This window comes from Motacilla alba, chromosome 5, assembly GCF_015832195.1.
Source record: "Motacilla alba alba isolate MOTALB_02 chromosome 5, Motacilla_alba_V1.0_pri, whole genome shotgun sequence".
Classification (NCBI taxonomy): Eukaryota; Metazoa; Chordata; class Aves; order Passeriformes; family Motacillidae; genus Motacilla; species Motacilla alba.
This window is the reverse complement of record NC_052020.1, coordinates 22,647,309-22,663,714: the sequence shown is the minus strand read 5'-3', so window position 1 is coordinate 22,663,714 and position 16,406 is coordinate 22,647,309. Positions and strand designations below refer to the sequence as shown.

Here is a 16,406-nt window from a genome sequence, read left to right as displayed (position 1 = left end):
ACCCTGACATGCTTCTTTTGAGAGGGCACAAAACACGCTCACAGTTTTCATTTATGGAGAATAACAAAACATATTTGAGAGAGAGGCAGCAAAGACTCAGATGTATCTATATAGTTCCTACAATCTACAAAGCAAGCAGAAGAGAATTTCTGGTGCGCTTGATTTATTGATTTTAATATACAGTGAATTGACAGAATGTTTCTGTCCTACAGTGCACCTGTTAAAAAAATATAATTGCAGAGAAGTATATGAAATAGATCATGGAAATGTTTCCTTCTGGCTTTTCTTCTTGGCAGATGTGCTAAATGGTTATTCCTTTCATCATATGGTTCTCACACTGTAAAATATAACCTGCTTTTTCTCTACTGCATAAATCAGGCAAACTGCCCATGCACTAGCAGAAAAAAAAAATAGATGACCTTTCTGAAACATTGAAAATTTTCAGGGCTTTTCAACTGGCATTTCATTTGTGTGTGCTGCAGTCACTTGAATTGGCACACTTTCTGTGACTTCACATTTCTCCTTTCTCCACATCAAATATAATTCATTTTGAAAATGAGCAGTGACATTTTATACTGAGGCTTTATTAATCTTTGAAGTTATAAGATCCAGTTTTCCTTTGAGTGGAACATATATAAACAATATCATTAGAATTCTTCTAACAGGTCCCAATTAAGGATATGGAAGAAAAACCCAAAAAAGATTGTTTTGTTAGACTTGTGAAAGTCCAAATCTGGGCTAAAAATAGCAAACACACCCACACGGATGTACTGAGGGCATAGTCCTCTTTCTTTCTCCTCCATCTCTGATACTTTACGGGTTTGAGATGGTGATATAACTGCTTAATAAAGAAGTGTCATGGAAATAAAAAAAAAATTACCTTAACTATATTCTTTAGAATTTTGATTAAGGAAGTTATCTTTTTGTATCTAATTCAACTTCTGGTTCATTAATAGTTTGGAAATTGCAGATGAATGAACATAGGCATAATAACTTAGAAGGGTTGGTTCATTTAAATTAATAAGTGAGATCTTATGTGTTGTTTATGTTGTATGTGTCCTCTAAAGATCCAGCAGATCTAATAACTTGAGTCTGAATGATGATAAAATATTACTGTTTCATTATTGAAGCCAGATATTATTTCAAAAATATTCAAGGAAAAAAATAATTAGCCCACATCTTGGGACTGCCACATGAATGTCCTTTGGTGAAAAATTACTTATGTATTCGATATTTCTTGAATGGCTTTAATAAAGCATATGAAGCATATTAAAACAAAATTCTCTCAGAGCACTGACACGTGCCAGAGGGCAGATTAATGAGAACTGGATAGCCCAGCCACCTGCCTGATTTTTGTACTGACAATTCGCTGGTGTTTTAAGAAATTGTTAAATGAGTCTGTAATTTTTCATTGCCAGAAGTACAGTGTCTTAGACTTTCCTTGGGTTCGTGATCAATATAAAGGGTAACAAGAGAAAAGCAGTCTTGGCTGCAGGGGCATTTGTACCAGTTCTGGCTGTAAATCAATATAGCTGCCACATTTGTCACTTGACATGGCAATTAGGTGTTTCTCAAATAGGAGGCACTTGGTTTGTTGCAGAGTATTGTGGCTCCACATTCACAGACGCTTAGTCAGTCAGAAAGATTATATAGAAAATTCCAGTTACTTACAAAATTGACACATAGCATATCACAATCAAAACTGATGTATCTTTTACTAATTTTCTGAGCTCTTAGATAGTCAAAAAAGTTGTGCTGTTTTGCTACTGCAAACTTTTTTTTTTTAAAGAGTGGGAGAAGATCCTGATGCCCATAGTTGCTGAAAAAGCTTTGATTCACGTGAAAATACCCAGATTATTTGCAAAACACAGGTCCCAGGCAGAAATCAGACAGATAATAGAAGTTGCCATCCCTTTTAATTCAGTTCTACCCTATGAAATCTTGGTATGCCCCCCTTCAAAAGGGGGAAATTCTGTCTACAAAGATTTAAACTCATGCAACCTTTGATACAGAGAATATAATAGAATTCAATTTGAATATTTGGCCAACTAGAATTTGAAAGCAGTTAAACTCAAGTAGGCCCACAGGCTAGAATGAAGTGTGCCAAAGGTTTGGCCTTCTGATTTAAGAACTATTTAGGTGTATCCCAGCTACAGTTTTCCGAAAAAGAGCTGGCTTCCTTATCCAAACTTTCCAGGAAAGTTAGCATCATTCTCTCCTTGAACACAGGAAACTCATAACAGGTTTTTTGCCCAGGGCTATGAGTTTGACTCCTGAATCTGGGGGATTTTTTTTTCTTTTCAGGATTTTCTGTGATTTGGTGCAGCTGGGCTTTTTTTCCCTCATTTTGCTACTTCTACTGAATTAATCACTTGATGGGGAGCAGTTGGAGCTGAATAAGATACAGGGAATTCAAACTGAACTTGAGCACATTCATTCTCACTGCAGGGCAGTGTGAGAAGCTTCCCTGATGCAGACCAGATTTCTCACACCAGAACAACCAATCTGCCTTCCTCTTGCCAGCCTCCTCAGGGGCCCCTGAGAAGACAAGAGTCAACCTTGCTCTCTGCTCCTCCCAGCCCCATCACACAGGTGATGGGTGATGAGACAGCCATCCTACAAGCTGCAGTTCAGATGATGGGTGCAGATTTGGCTGTGTGAGAAGACTGGTTGTCAAGCCATGCCGTAGGAACCCTCTCAGTGCACCAGTAGATGTGTGCCTGTCACAGGATCAATCACCATAGTCTGCCTCACAGGATCATTGTGGAATGCACCGATATATTTAGTGTAATTGCGGCATAACTTCACCTAAGTAAAGGGGATGGGGAGATCTGGCCCCAGCTGCTTCCTTCAAAGCCTGTGGGACTTGCTTGTGCCAAAAATAATTCACCCCATTGTAGAATAGAAGATCTGCAGAAAATGTGTTGTTGTGTTTGCTGTGAGATTTGAAGGAAGTGGCTTAGAGGAAGGAAATTTATGTCTGTTCCTCTCAGCTCAGCCAGAGAGATTGCATGTAGTTCAGTTCTTCCCTACAGAGCTTGTCTCAGGTCAGTGCCTACACAAAATAAATTCCCAAATTTGACAGATGGGATGTGTTTGGTGTGCATGTTCTCAGTGGCGTGCTGTGTTCCTACATGAAGTAGCTGGGAAAGGAGAGGTGTTGGAAAGGACAGCAGGGGATGGGTGTTGTTTTGGGAGAAGATTCCAGGTCTGGCAGGAGGACAGTCAATGCAGCCTGGGAGACTGCAGCTCAGTGTGACAGAGACCACCCTGAGGAGCACAAGCAGGACTCAGAGATAACCAAATGAACTTCCTTGGGATGAGAGGAGACTGGCAAAGTTTGGTGCAATTCAGGGAGCCACACAGCTCTCCAAAGTGATTCTATAAGAAAGCATCTCTCTCCAAGGTCACAATGAGGAGAGATTTATTTGGAAAACTGTTTAATTTTCATTCTGTCAGATGTGGTCTCTTGGAATTTTTTTTGCAACTTAAAAGCTGGGTTATGTTTGTTTCATATAACCTATCCCTTCTTCAGTTTGAAAGCCTTTTGTCTTTTTACATTGTCTTCCTATAGAATGAGATCTAGGCAGATCCAGATCACACAATTGCTGCCTTTCTATAAATCAGTAATTTCTGGGCATTTAAAATTTTTATAGTTCCTGTCTGTAAAGGACACTATCAGCTGATTTTTGGTGTGGCTTTCTGTTGGTTTTGGTGTGATAACAGAACTGACAATAACTTCCTGCAGGTGAAACCTTTGCTTGCAGCTTTTGCTGTTTGAGTGCTCCCTTCTGCACCAACACTGTATCTGGTTCAATGATTTTGACAGAACTGTGTATATTTTTCTTTTCTGTCCTCTGTATTTTCCTTAGCTAATCTTCTGCATATGTGCTCAGGTCTGAAAAGCTTTTGATGACTCAGCTTGTTTGAAATGTGCAGTTCTTTGTGGTGCAAGTAGGAAGAGACCTAAGTACAACAGTTGACTGTGACAGATTGTAGGCAAGCAGGGCTCTTCCTGTGCTTCATAAGATCTATCTGCTAGAATTGTGAGAGGAAATGGCGTCTCAAGTCTTCTCACCATATATGGGTCTGGAGAAGTATTTATATTGTCATGTAGGGCTAAGATGGATTAATTCCCAGTTCATTTCAGTTCTTGCAGCTCAGCTCTGTTTTTATTCACACTTACTCATAGCTTTCACACACTTGCACAATCACATACAAATTTGACAATCTGCATGAAAAATTAATTGTAGATTTGAAGATCATGATGTTACTTAATGCTTTAGGGAACATGGTACAATGAACTTGTTATGCAGGAAGTGCATCTTATCAAGCAGGTGCCCTTGCCATGTTCAGCAAATGGTACTTCTACGTTGTCCCTGGCAGGTGGTCTCAGAGCTACAAGTGTTCAGTGCATCTGGCCCTAGTGCTTGGGGACTGCATCAGCATAAAGACTGCCTTTTCTAACTACTGCCAAATCAGAAAGTGCAGTGGGAGGATCTTTCTAGTCCTTCTTCCAAGTCATTTGCTAGTCCTGAGCCATAGCAGTGTGTAAATAGCTGGTGTGCATTTGTTGTTCTCTGCAAGGGTCCTTTCATAGGGCCTTTCAAAAAAGTCTCTGCCCCATCTTTATGTATTCTTCCTAGACTATTCTCATGTAAAGAAAACATGGCAGGAAGAAGGAATTAGAGCTATAAACCACTCAGATAAGGAGATGAAAAGATAGGAAGTAAATAATGAGACAGGTAGGATAATATGAAAAGAGAGTGCTTCACAGTCATTATCAGTCTTAATGTTGGAAGTCCTTAATCCAAAGGTATAAAAGGCACATCCAAACATTCGACCATAATCTCCAGTGTAAGAAGGCCCTAGAAGACATTATGAGGTCTTGAGAACCACTGTACTTGTCCATCATGGCCGGGATACTTAGTGCTTGTGAATATATGGATATGAAAGAGTGTTTGGTAAAGAATGAATGAATTAAAACCATGCGAGAAGGACAGTGACTGCGTGAAATTCTTTTGACTGAATTAAAATTTCCCTTTCTTTCCTTGATGGTCTCTCACCAAGTTTAGTCACAATACTTGTGTAACACTGGTGTCATCAGTTAAATTCAGAAATACATAACCAATTTTACATTGTGTTAGTGATATTATAACATTTAGAAGAGGTAAGAGAAGAGGCTCATTATATTTTGATATTGAGTATGTGTAATTCAGAACTCAAGAGTGAAGAAGCAGCAGGACAGCATTATTGTTCCTTTCCGTGACATGTGAGTAGGTAGGTAAGGAGGCCCTGTCACTACTAATTCAATATTAAAAATGTATATTCTGTTGAGAATTGTCTGCTTTTATTAACATCAAGTAGAATTGCCAAGTTCATTTTTCAGGGGAAGCAATGTTGCTACTGGCACTGAGTGTATTCCTCAACATTTCCAAAAGTGCATTGTTACATACATTGTTTGTGTAGCATTTATTCCCATTGTTTGCTATGTTTCTCTACATGGTCATAGTGATAGACTGTACTGTTGAATTCCCAGTTCTCAGTTTGCTTTTGGGTCAAATGCTGGTGTAAAGGGCATCATTCAGCCAGAGCCATAACACACTGCTTAGCATTTGTTGAGGCTCTAAGTTTTGGTTATTTGTGGGAGGAAAAGGACAAGTTCCTGCATGCACACACTGAAGCAACAAATGAGAAATGGGATCATGAACTGGGAAACATGAGGGTTTTATATCTAAACCACTGTCTGAATGCATTTCCCTTGGGGAAATGTGCTTTGGGGAAATGCTGATGCTGGTGCATTTCCCCTAAGCACAGTGGGAAGGACACTGCTGTGTTGCTCAGCACTGCCTTTGTGAATTGCCACGTGCTCTTTACAATGTCATGGACCCCTCTGTGCCAATGGGAATTTTGCCTGCTATGAGCCATTAATACTGAGGTCACCATCTGCTTCTTTCTGCTTCTGGGTGCAGACAAGGACTGTCTTTTTTTCCCCCCCACATGGTCTGCAGCCAATGTTTGGGTTTTAATATCTTTAGTAAAGGAAGAGAAAGAGGTGCATCAAATGAATAATTATCCTAGAGGCTTTTTGTGCATTAGTTACACAGGAAAAGCTGTCAGACTGCAGTCGTGAAACCAATAGTGGGAATTTATAGTATTTGAAAAGGTGGCAGCCCAGACTCTTCTGTATTATGACTCTGTGAATGTGATGATGTGGTTTTACAAATCAAAGTATTGCTTTCAAAATTTTAGTCCTGGCACTCATGTGGTATCTGCTACAACTCAAGACATACTGCTCCTTTCTGATATTAAAACATTTTTCTCTATATGGTCATTTGCACTCTTCTTGCACAATTTAAAACACAACCATTTTTATTTTCTAATGTTGCATCTTATTTGTGCAGGAGCACTAATAACAAAGATACAGAGCAGTAAAAAATCTGAGTCAAAATGTCAGTGACAGTCATCAGCTTGGAGAAACACACAATCTCCATTAAAGTATCATTAACCTTTGGTTGAATCCAGGACCAAAAGCTCTCAAAATGAATATTAACAGGGAGTTTGCAAAATGAAATGCTGGAAAGATGAGTAAAGAACCAACCCAGTGCATTGATCAAGCTAATTTTCAGGGCATTTAGTACAGCAGTGTTGTTAGGGAATAATGGGCACTTTTATCGGCAAACTGAGCACTTTTACTACAGCTAATGAGACACAGTAAACATGCAGGTTCCTCATACAATTTTTCTTTCCACTTTTCAGATTAAATTGGCAGCATAACATCTTTCTTCTATATTGTAATACAATATTTAATTTAAGTTTGAGCACTGCTTTGAGATACATTTTGCATGAAAGATCTTTCACAGAATGACATTGCTGTATTTTTACACTGTGAGAAGCAAGAAGCAAATAGAGACACAGGACATCTATCACAGAGGTTGTTTGAGGTGAGAGCTGAATAAGGTAGATAGCAGATCCAGTACCCAGTCACTTGAATGAAAAGAACATTGAATGCCTGGGACAAAAACTGCGGAAGTGTGTTTTTGTTTGAGTGCTCTGGGTTGCGCCCCCAGTGTTAACTTAATCTTTCTCACTGCAGTTCCTGCTTGTTTAAAGAACTGTCTTGCTGAAGTCTTAATGTGTCCCCTACTCCTTTTCAGATCAATGTTTATTGACTCATTACAAGAATTTTACAAGTAAAAGCAATGTTGGGGATTATTTGGTTTTTTTATCACATTCTAAAACTGCCTGAGTGGTCAAAAAAGAAATTTTGATACTTCAGTTGACATTTAGCTTTTGAATAGTGTCATGAAATAACCAAATATTTCCTCAAATTACTTGTCTGGGAATCCCATATAAATAAAGCCATACTTCAATATAGTATATTTGCTTATTTGTTTAGACAGATAAAACTAAGGAGTTTAAACAACATCCCAAGGGTCCCCCAAATCTGACTATTTTTATTGTCTCCAGATGTCACTTTCATAAATGTGATACCTGTTCATTGCAGGCTGAGGTCAAGAGAAGGGTTTTTCAGCGGTATCAGACAAGCTGCAGTATGCCTTTTGTGACAACAGAAATTCAGTGTAAGATGAATGCAGCACAGAATACTAAAGCTCAGTATGCCCCAGTTTCGTGGCTGACTGGAAAGCAGGGCTGTTCCAAACTGAAGGTAGAACAGCGGGGGTTCTCCTTGTATAAAAGTTGGGTTCTTGTTTGTCTGCCAAGTCCCAGCTATCCCCAGGAAGTGGAGCACTGTTAGAGACTGCTACAAGTCACCAATACTTGAAACATCTCGACGTTGTACTATATTCCTTTCAAATATAGGAACAAACATGCAGATTATGGAAAAATTAAGCCTCTGTTGCATATTCTTACTTGATGTGTTTGAGGAGTCAAGTGATAGCTTTTCACTAATTGCCATTTCCTATGCTAATTCTGATAGGAGTAGTAGTAATATTGGGACTGAAGTTCTTATATTTCAAAGAATCACAGAATGGTGATGTCAGAAGGGACCTCTGAAATCATCTGATCAACCCCCATCTTAAGCAGATTCGCCTACAGGCAGCTGCTCAGGAGCAATTCCAGGAGGCTTCTGAGTGTGTCTTGAGGATGGTGACTCCACAGCCTCTGAGTAACCTGTGCCAGTGCACAGTCAGTCTCACAGGAAAAAACCTTTTTCATATGTTCAGGCAGAATCTCCTGCGCCTGTTTGTGCTCATTGCTCCTATGCTGTCAAGGTGCTTGAAGATATCAAGTTGTTTTGTCCCAGTAGTTACCACTGGAGTACACCACTGGTTACTGGTTTCAAACTCACCTTGGTGCACTGATCACCACTCTCTGGGTCCTGCCACCCAACCTGCTTTCAACCCATGTCAGTTCTGCTTCACCTCAAATTGCTTCAGATTTTCTTCATAATGAGGATAGTTTGTTACTCAAATCTAAGTGGAGCTGAAACAATCATATATCAAGAGAAACAGTTTGGTCTTAATATATTTAATATTAGATTGCAGTGGCTTGGTAATGCAAACGAATGTTCAGATCTGTCACTATAATTTCGTCCAAAATCCTGGCAGAGTTTTCTTTTAGGTAACTGCTGGTAGGAGTTAAATTTCTGCTGCCTCATATTTGATTTACTTCCTTCACCTGACTGTTTCACTACAGCATAGTGTTAAATTTAATTACTTTTTCTGTTTGCTGCAGGAAGAGAGAAAGTACTTGTAGACCACCAAGCTGATATTTGCATAACCACCTCTAGAGATGAGAAAGCTTCAGCTACTCATTTTGTTCTTGGCTTCCTAGCAGTTCATGCTAGGTATGGACAGCTGGATACTTTGAGGTGTCCCCAAACCACTGAATTTTGACCATTTTGCAGTTATCAGAAAACAGTTCTCAGTGATAATTTGCATTCAAAATAGTGTCCTCTTGCTAATTCCATAAGTGTTGGACTAACACCTGTGTTTGTTGGTGGATTGTGTGTTCTTCATCTGAACTTTCAGGTTTTTGCATCAGCTATCTTGTAATGTGGAAGCGTGACTACAAACTTTGTCAAACAAAATCTGAAACCCCTAATGTTTCAAACCCCTGTACTTATGCTTTTCAAATTAACAGAGACTTCTGATGATAGAATTCTAGTCAGGTAATTTTCAGTCTGCTAAAATGAATTTTTTTAATTGACATAAGGCATCTCTAAAATAGGAATGTTATTTGGTCTTTGGAGGAGATTAAAGAATAGTTGTGTAGTTTTATTCTGCTCCTAAACCTTTCATTTTCAGTGTCCCTTTTATCTATGTCTTGATGTGACAGATATTGTCAAATACTGAGAGGACTTGACACCTTTTTTCCTGAGAAGTTGCTTTTATTTTATTTGTTTTCCTTACCTTCAGTATTTCTGACCAGAGCACAGAAGAGCTTGCTTGGCATAACAAGTCACAAAAATTCAAGATTCATCAAAATATCAAAGTTACTTGGTGCAGCATCAACCCTTTCAATCCTTTGAGTTTTGTCTACAATTTATAATATATCTCAATCACTAGACTGTGCAGGTGTGTTCTTGAACCTTTTAATGTTGGACAGTCAATGGAAATACCACAATTAACATGACATTACTTATTTTTAAACTAACCTTGTGTCAACAAAAAATCCCTTTGAGCTGCTCATTTAACTTGTTGGGTGTCATACCTCTTGTCCCAGGGGAACCCATCCCTGGCTGATTGTGCTGTGTTGTGACATTGACAGCTTTTTGCTGCAGGGAATCTTCACATATTTTTCCCAGGTAAAGAGACAGCAATATGATGTAATTTTAGCTGTTTTGGGGAATGGACACAGTAAGAAAGGCAGTCACAAAAAAAGTACAGCTGTGGGGCTCACAGGACTAACATGCAGCTGTGAGGCTTCTGTATTCTATTCCTGGCTCTGTCATTGTCTGGTGCTATTGTGAACTAGTAAATTAACCTTGTTCTGTGACTGCAGCACCATTTATTAAGTGGGAATGATAATGCTTAGCACCACAACGGGGCAGTGTAATTCTTTGCTAATTAATATTTATTGAGTGCCAGATTCTCCATAACTCTGCACCTTTGCAATCATTTACATCTGGGCAAAATGAAGACAAAGTGGCTGAAAAGTGCTGTTGTATTTTACACCTACTGCTTGCCAGTGTGAAGGGTAGTACCAAGATTGCAGCAGTGGAGGATCTGCCTCAAATAATTTTTGAGATACTTTTGCCTGTGGGCGCCTACTAATTCAAGAGTGGAAGCACCCCTAACACATTTATCCACAGTTCCCCTTCTTAGAACACGGCACAGAGTAAAGTTACTGTGATGTTACTTAAGGTACAAACTTGCAGGACACTACTCCACAGCTTGTTGCTTATGTGCATATTCTTAGATCCTAAGGTAATTTATATGCCAGTGAAGAAGGATTAAAGTATGTTATTTACTGTGACACTGTAAAAATTAATACCCCAGCTGAACCTTGCAATAACTCTTTCGTACCTCCAGGTATTTTGATAAGCTTGGTGATCACATATTTTTAATTTTGCTTTCATATTATAACAAGTGTTTTAAATATGATAAGGAATATAGGAATTCAATGAAACAAAAGAATTTAAAACTTTTGGATCGTGGTCCTTTGCCTGCTTTCTTTTGTTTGAAAGAAGACTTTGGATGTGAGCTTATTTTCCTTCTTTCCTTCAGTAATATTTGCCTTCTGGAGACCTTTCAGTTGTCTCCAACAGGTGAATAGAATCACTGCTCTGTCATGGTTTTTGGTTAGGCTGCCCAGAAGACTGCAAGACAAACTGCCACCTTAATTAATTGATGAAAATGAACAAAGAAAACAGGTAACAGAAAAACTATCAGCCTAGCACACAGGATGGGGGTGGGGGGTGGCGGGGGGTGTGATTTGGCAAGATCTTTGCAGAATTGTTTTGGCAGGTTGATACTGATCAATGCCTGTTTGCCTTGCCTGGCCTAGCTTTTCTCTCAGCTAAATATATTAAAAAAAAAAAATCGAAATCTGACTGCATAACTGCATATTCTAGGCTATGAGAAAATGAATAAGGAGTGCCAGTAGTTTTGGAATTAAGAAAAGGAAATGTTACTTACTAGATTTTGCATCTACTGTTCTCATAGGCTGAAGACAGAAGGTTATTGCAGCTTTATTCCTGCTTAGTTCAGGTTTCATTTGAAAAATTATGGAAATAAGACATTTTGTTCATTTTCTGTCCACTTGTCCTCAAAGCTTTGCTTTGCATACAGCAGTGGCCAGAATAATGTATTTGTTAATCACAAAATTGCTTTAGTGCACATTCTTACTGCCTCTTTGATTATGGGCCTGTCACCAAGAGCTGAGCTGCTCAGAATACTTTCTGATTAATCATGTTCTCATCAAACACTTCACTTGCAGAGTACCAGATAATGATCCTCCTCACAGAGAGTTAAAGGTTTTCCAATAAATAGAAACTCTGGCTGTTGAAAACTCCAGACAGTGTGCTATCCAATAATTAAAGTGATGGGAAACTATTCTGTCTGTGCTTGTCTCTAGAAGATTAGCACATTAAAATATTCACTCTTATGATTCCAAGCAAAAAACTAGGGTAAGAGAAACACCAGATGAGGTGATATGAAGTAAGCATGAGCATGATCAGCAAGTATGAATCTATATTAAATGAATGCCCTACCTTGCAGGCTCCATGACAATCCTCCATCTGCTGTTATTGCACAAACAGAAATGTGTTTTCTTGTGGCATCTGTTTGTGTTTGTGTTTGCTCATAGAGAGTATCATACAGCTGAAATAGTCCAACTCATCCTGTCATAAACTTTATCCTGTTCAGTCTGCCTGCTTTAGCCACTGTAATGTGTGCTCTAGCTCCTTGTCCAGTCTGTAGCTCAAGAAACAGGATTTTCCCTGGGGAGTCATCTACAGTCTGACACTGTGGGTAATGGGTATTTTATATTGCAGATTGAAATGGACCAGTCAGAGAATTTCTCTTGATATTCTTTAGTACAGAAAGTAAAACAGGTTCCAGAAGGCACAATTGAATGAGTTAGAGAGGCAGGAGGGGAACTCTGCTTTCATGCCTTGTCTGCTACATAAATATTTTGAATATTTAAATATTTTTATTGTATATCTTCCTTGATTTTTACACTCTGTTGGCTGCAAGATGAAGGGGCATGAAAAACCTGGGGCTGCCCATTTCTGTGATGTTATGATGGATACAGGACATATTTTTATGCATACTATATACTTATAATAAGTATATTATAAATGCATATTATATTTTGGAAAGACATCAAATCACTAATTAAAATAGTGACCACTTACAGATAAGTCAGTAAACACTCAATATAAATGATGTCAGTAGTTTGTTAAGGTTTTTTAGGTCTTGAGCAGAGTGAGATATACCTCATCAAAAGATAAGGTTTATCAGGTAGCTGAGTTACCAAGAAAGTGGTTTACCAAGCTACCACATCCTGCTAGATTTCAGTACTTTTTATGAGTTTGCTCTTAGCCCATGGCAATCATAAAGTAAATTTGATTTAGTTTAGTCACCACTGAAGGAATCTTAAACTGGATCAGATTCCCTCATATTGAGGGCAGAATAAAGGTAAATACACAGAGTGTGGTTCAGATGAGCCATGGTACCCTGTCAGACTCCAGTCAGGTGACTGTTTGCCTTATTCCTTTTTCTGCTTCAAGTTGCAGACCACACAGGGAACAGAGAAGTGGTCTAATACAATAGCTGATGTAAAGATCCTGAGTGTCATGAGACCTTCATTTAGTCTCCGCTTTTCCACTGACTAGAAACATGATGCTGAAAAAAATCATTACAGACCCCACACCTGAGCTCCTCCAAATTCTGGTACAGCATAATAATTCTCATCTGCTCTTGTAAGACATTTTTATATCCTCTGATTAAAGGTTGAATTTAAAGGTGTATCCTTCCATAAAGACGAATTAAGTCAGGTTTTTTTATGTATTAGATTTTTATGAATATGTCCCTTAACAGAGAAAAATTCTCTGTGTTATCAAATAACGGACTAAATGTGAAATGCTTTTTAATTGTGGCTTAAGGGCAGCTGACACCAGACACCCCTTTAATCAAATGAGTGAAAGCTATTAATGAGGGTGAAACTGAGCCCTATATGTCCAGGTAGTATGAGACTTACACACTGAGTTAATTCTGTTAAAATTTAATTTTTTGTAGCACAGTGATTTCCTGAAAGGATGGTGAATCATTCCCTGCATGTTTCCTTGGCCAGAGCTAAGAGTCACAGGGTTGGTAACCTGTTCTGCTCCAGGCATGGTGTTAGCTCTCCAGTCAGAGCTGATATTCCTTCACGTTAATCTGAGAAACAGCACAAATGCTTCTCTCTAATCCTTTCTAGGGGAGGAAGAAATCATGTCTGTGATTTGTTTCTGTTCTCACAGGACATGCACAGGGAAATCTGGCCTTTTTCTTTAAATGTACATCCTCCAGTATATTTTCCTGAGGGAAAGAAGGCTGCAGATCAGTCTGAGCAGAAAATGGTGTTCTGTGGTAAGTAGGTTTCCTATTCTTTGGGTGGTGATTGCACTGTCCTATGATGATTGCTAAAAACCTTGTGATTTCTGCGCTGGTGAAATGAAGTGAGCTCTTCTTGTGTGTGTGGACTGCTGGTGCTGGATTTTCTCTGGTACAGTTAGCACAGTCCCTGAGCACCTCACAGGTAGGGACAGAGACTTGGACTATGGCCCAGTGTAGAACTAGGAAAGAGAGTGGGTCAGATGGATGGGTGAGATAATGTTGTCATCTGAAATGGAAAGAAGGGGCAACAAAATGAGAACTCAGGGGCAAAGGTTTAATTTAGAAATGATCATTGAAATTAGCATTAATTGAAACCAGTCATATGTTTTCTCTTAAATGTTCTCAAATTTCAATCCAATTGTTGTAATTTGGAATTTAACATTTTAATTAGACTAACACATTTTAATCCATTTTGTGACAATTCACTAAAGTTTTTATATTTACCGTTGCAATTAAGTTTAATCTGAATGTCAGCAAAATCATCATTTAGCAAGTTTCTGCAGTCTCCCCATAACTGTAGAAATGAGGAAAATATTGTTTCTGCTGCTACATTTGAGGTAGGAATGGACTGAGCAAGTTTCCCAAACTTTAAGAAATAAAGAGAATTAAGAATTGGAGCTAGAACTAGATTAGTTCCTGCAAGCCTCATTAGTTCCTACCAGCCTCGTTCAGCTCGTTACTGAGTCTCTCAGTATTCTACAATGAGCTGCTTCAGGGAGTTAAACTCATTAGGAAAAAATCAAAGAGTTCAGATTTCCTCTTCAGAATATAACTATTTTACAAACAGAGGATTGAGTGATCAGTGCTTGCAAGTGGGAGAGAACATGAGTGAGGGTGGAGGAGACCCAGTCTCTTAGCTGTCACACTAAATTTGTGTTCCTCAGTCAAATCACAAAACCACCAGTAGCCAAACCAAGTTATTGAAGGCAAAGTAAGAAGTATTCCAAGCCGAATGCACACTAGTGCATGAAATAATTTTGAAGTGTTGTTCCTTTTGATGAGTTTTCTAGATAAGAATTACACTTATGCCAAAATATTGTCATCTAGTCTTTTTGTTTTAATTTACCTTTGAATCAAGTCATAATGTCATGAGGTTTTGTGTTCATGGTTCAGCTTTTCCACGTTTTTTTTTTTTTCCATACATTATAAGAAAAGGTATTTGAAACATTCTAGTGAAACAAAACATTTAGTAAAAAAGCTCCTTCAGGATAAAATGAGGTTTGAAGGGACACAGTGTTGCAGTGGCATGACAGTATATATGTTTGATAGAGAGAACGGGTCATTTCAAATGATTTAAACCAATGGAAGTGGTTGGTTGATTTATTTATAACATGTATTTAAAGGACAATTTATGTGAAATACATAATGTGAATAATTTGAACTACACATTCAGAAACTGTATCAATAGTACAACATACTATCAGGCACTTTCAAATGTTAATGAGCATCTGCAAGTGCCTCCATACTCTTCTTTAGCTACTCCTGAATGTTCTGAGGCCACCTGCACATCCCCTGAAGTGTCTGGGGGCACATGGGCTGCTTTTGCCCATGGGTATTTCAGGTCACTCAGGTTCTGAGATCTCAGCAAAGCCCCAGGGCGTGGGAGGAGGTTGCACCTCCACAGCTCTGTGGGTAACAGCCCAATGCCTCTCTTTGGGCTGAGTGGCTTCCCCTACACACCCACCCCTCCTGTTGTGTGGCTCTGCCTCTGTGTGCGTCCTGCCCCTTGCAGCAGCCCCCTGATGTCCATGCTGCTGAGAAAACACCTCTGAGTTCATGTACATAGAATGGGAATTTCATACTTACAATTTATACAAAAATCATTAGTGGAAAAATGACCAATCAGAAGGTACAGTCTGACAGAATCTTTCCACATCATAAAAAAGGGGCAAATCCAAAGTTCTAGAAATATTAATTTTTTATTTAAAAATTTTAATGCTCTCATATTTTAATTAATTTTATACTTATAAATTGATATTTTTTTATTGAAAGGAGTGTTATGTTTCCTGTGTGGTTATGAAAATGATATTCTCATTGATAATAACAGTTGAATAAACCATATTCTACCTGATGATTCATAACTGTTATTATAACTCATGAAAGGAAAACATAATGGTAATTGCTGTACCTTAATTTCAAACCAAAAAGTCTAGGGAGCTCTACAGATTAGTCCTTCATTCTAGCAGAAAGCTTTGAGATATTCTATTTGGGACTCAAAAGGTGGTTTAAATCTTGCAGTTTCCTTTAAAGAAAAATGTTAATAGTAGTAAATATTCTTTGCTACCACACTACGTGTTTCTCCAGGTGCATAAATGCAGCATAAAAATCAGTAAACATTGCATATAAAATGAACTATCTTGTCTGTATTCCTTTAGGCATCTGCTTCAAAATTTTCATCTGCACCTGACCATGAAGTTCTGGTTTTGCTGTGGTACCTGGTTTTCCTGGGTGGCAGATTGTTCACATTTCCTTTTGTAAAAATGCTTCAGAAGAGCAATAGTTCTGAAAGTGGTACTGGGTATTTCAAGCTTAATAGTCCATCTCAGGAGAGATGAAGAAATCATGCAATGCTGTATTGATAGCAAGATATTAACATGAAGCCAAGGCGGGAAAATAATTATCACCTTTAACTCTGTTGCATCTTGCATGTAGATTTGTTAATGCATCTGAGAGCATTTAAGTCAATGTGGCTTGTGTAGGAATCCCAGATGAAAAGAAACTTAAAGTCCTAAATACTTTTCATATTCACTTTATTCACTGTTGACTTTCTCCTCTTCATATATGTGTGTGTATATATATATATATATATATATATATAATTTTACTTTTGGTTCATTA

At 38.4% G+C, this 16,406-nt stretch overlaps 1 long non-coding RNA gene across 1 annotated transcript in view; it reads left to right on the top strand.

Moving 5' to 3' along the window:
• Positions 1-2,988: 2,988 nt before the first annotated feature.
• LOC119701933 overlaps positions 2,989-16,406 on the top strand; it is a 53,328-nt gene continuing 39,910 nt past the window's right edge. The window contains exons 1-2 of the long non-coding RNA XR_005257214.1: positions 2,989-3,047; positions 13,433-13,541. This is a non-coding gene — a long non-coding RNA (uncharacterized LOC119701933). The remainder of the gene's footprint in view (positions 3,048-13,432; positions 13,542-16,406) is intronic.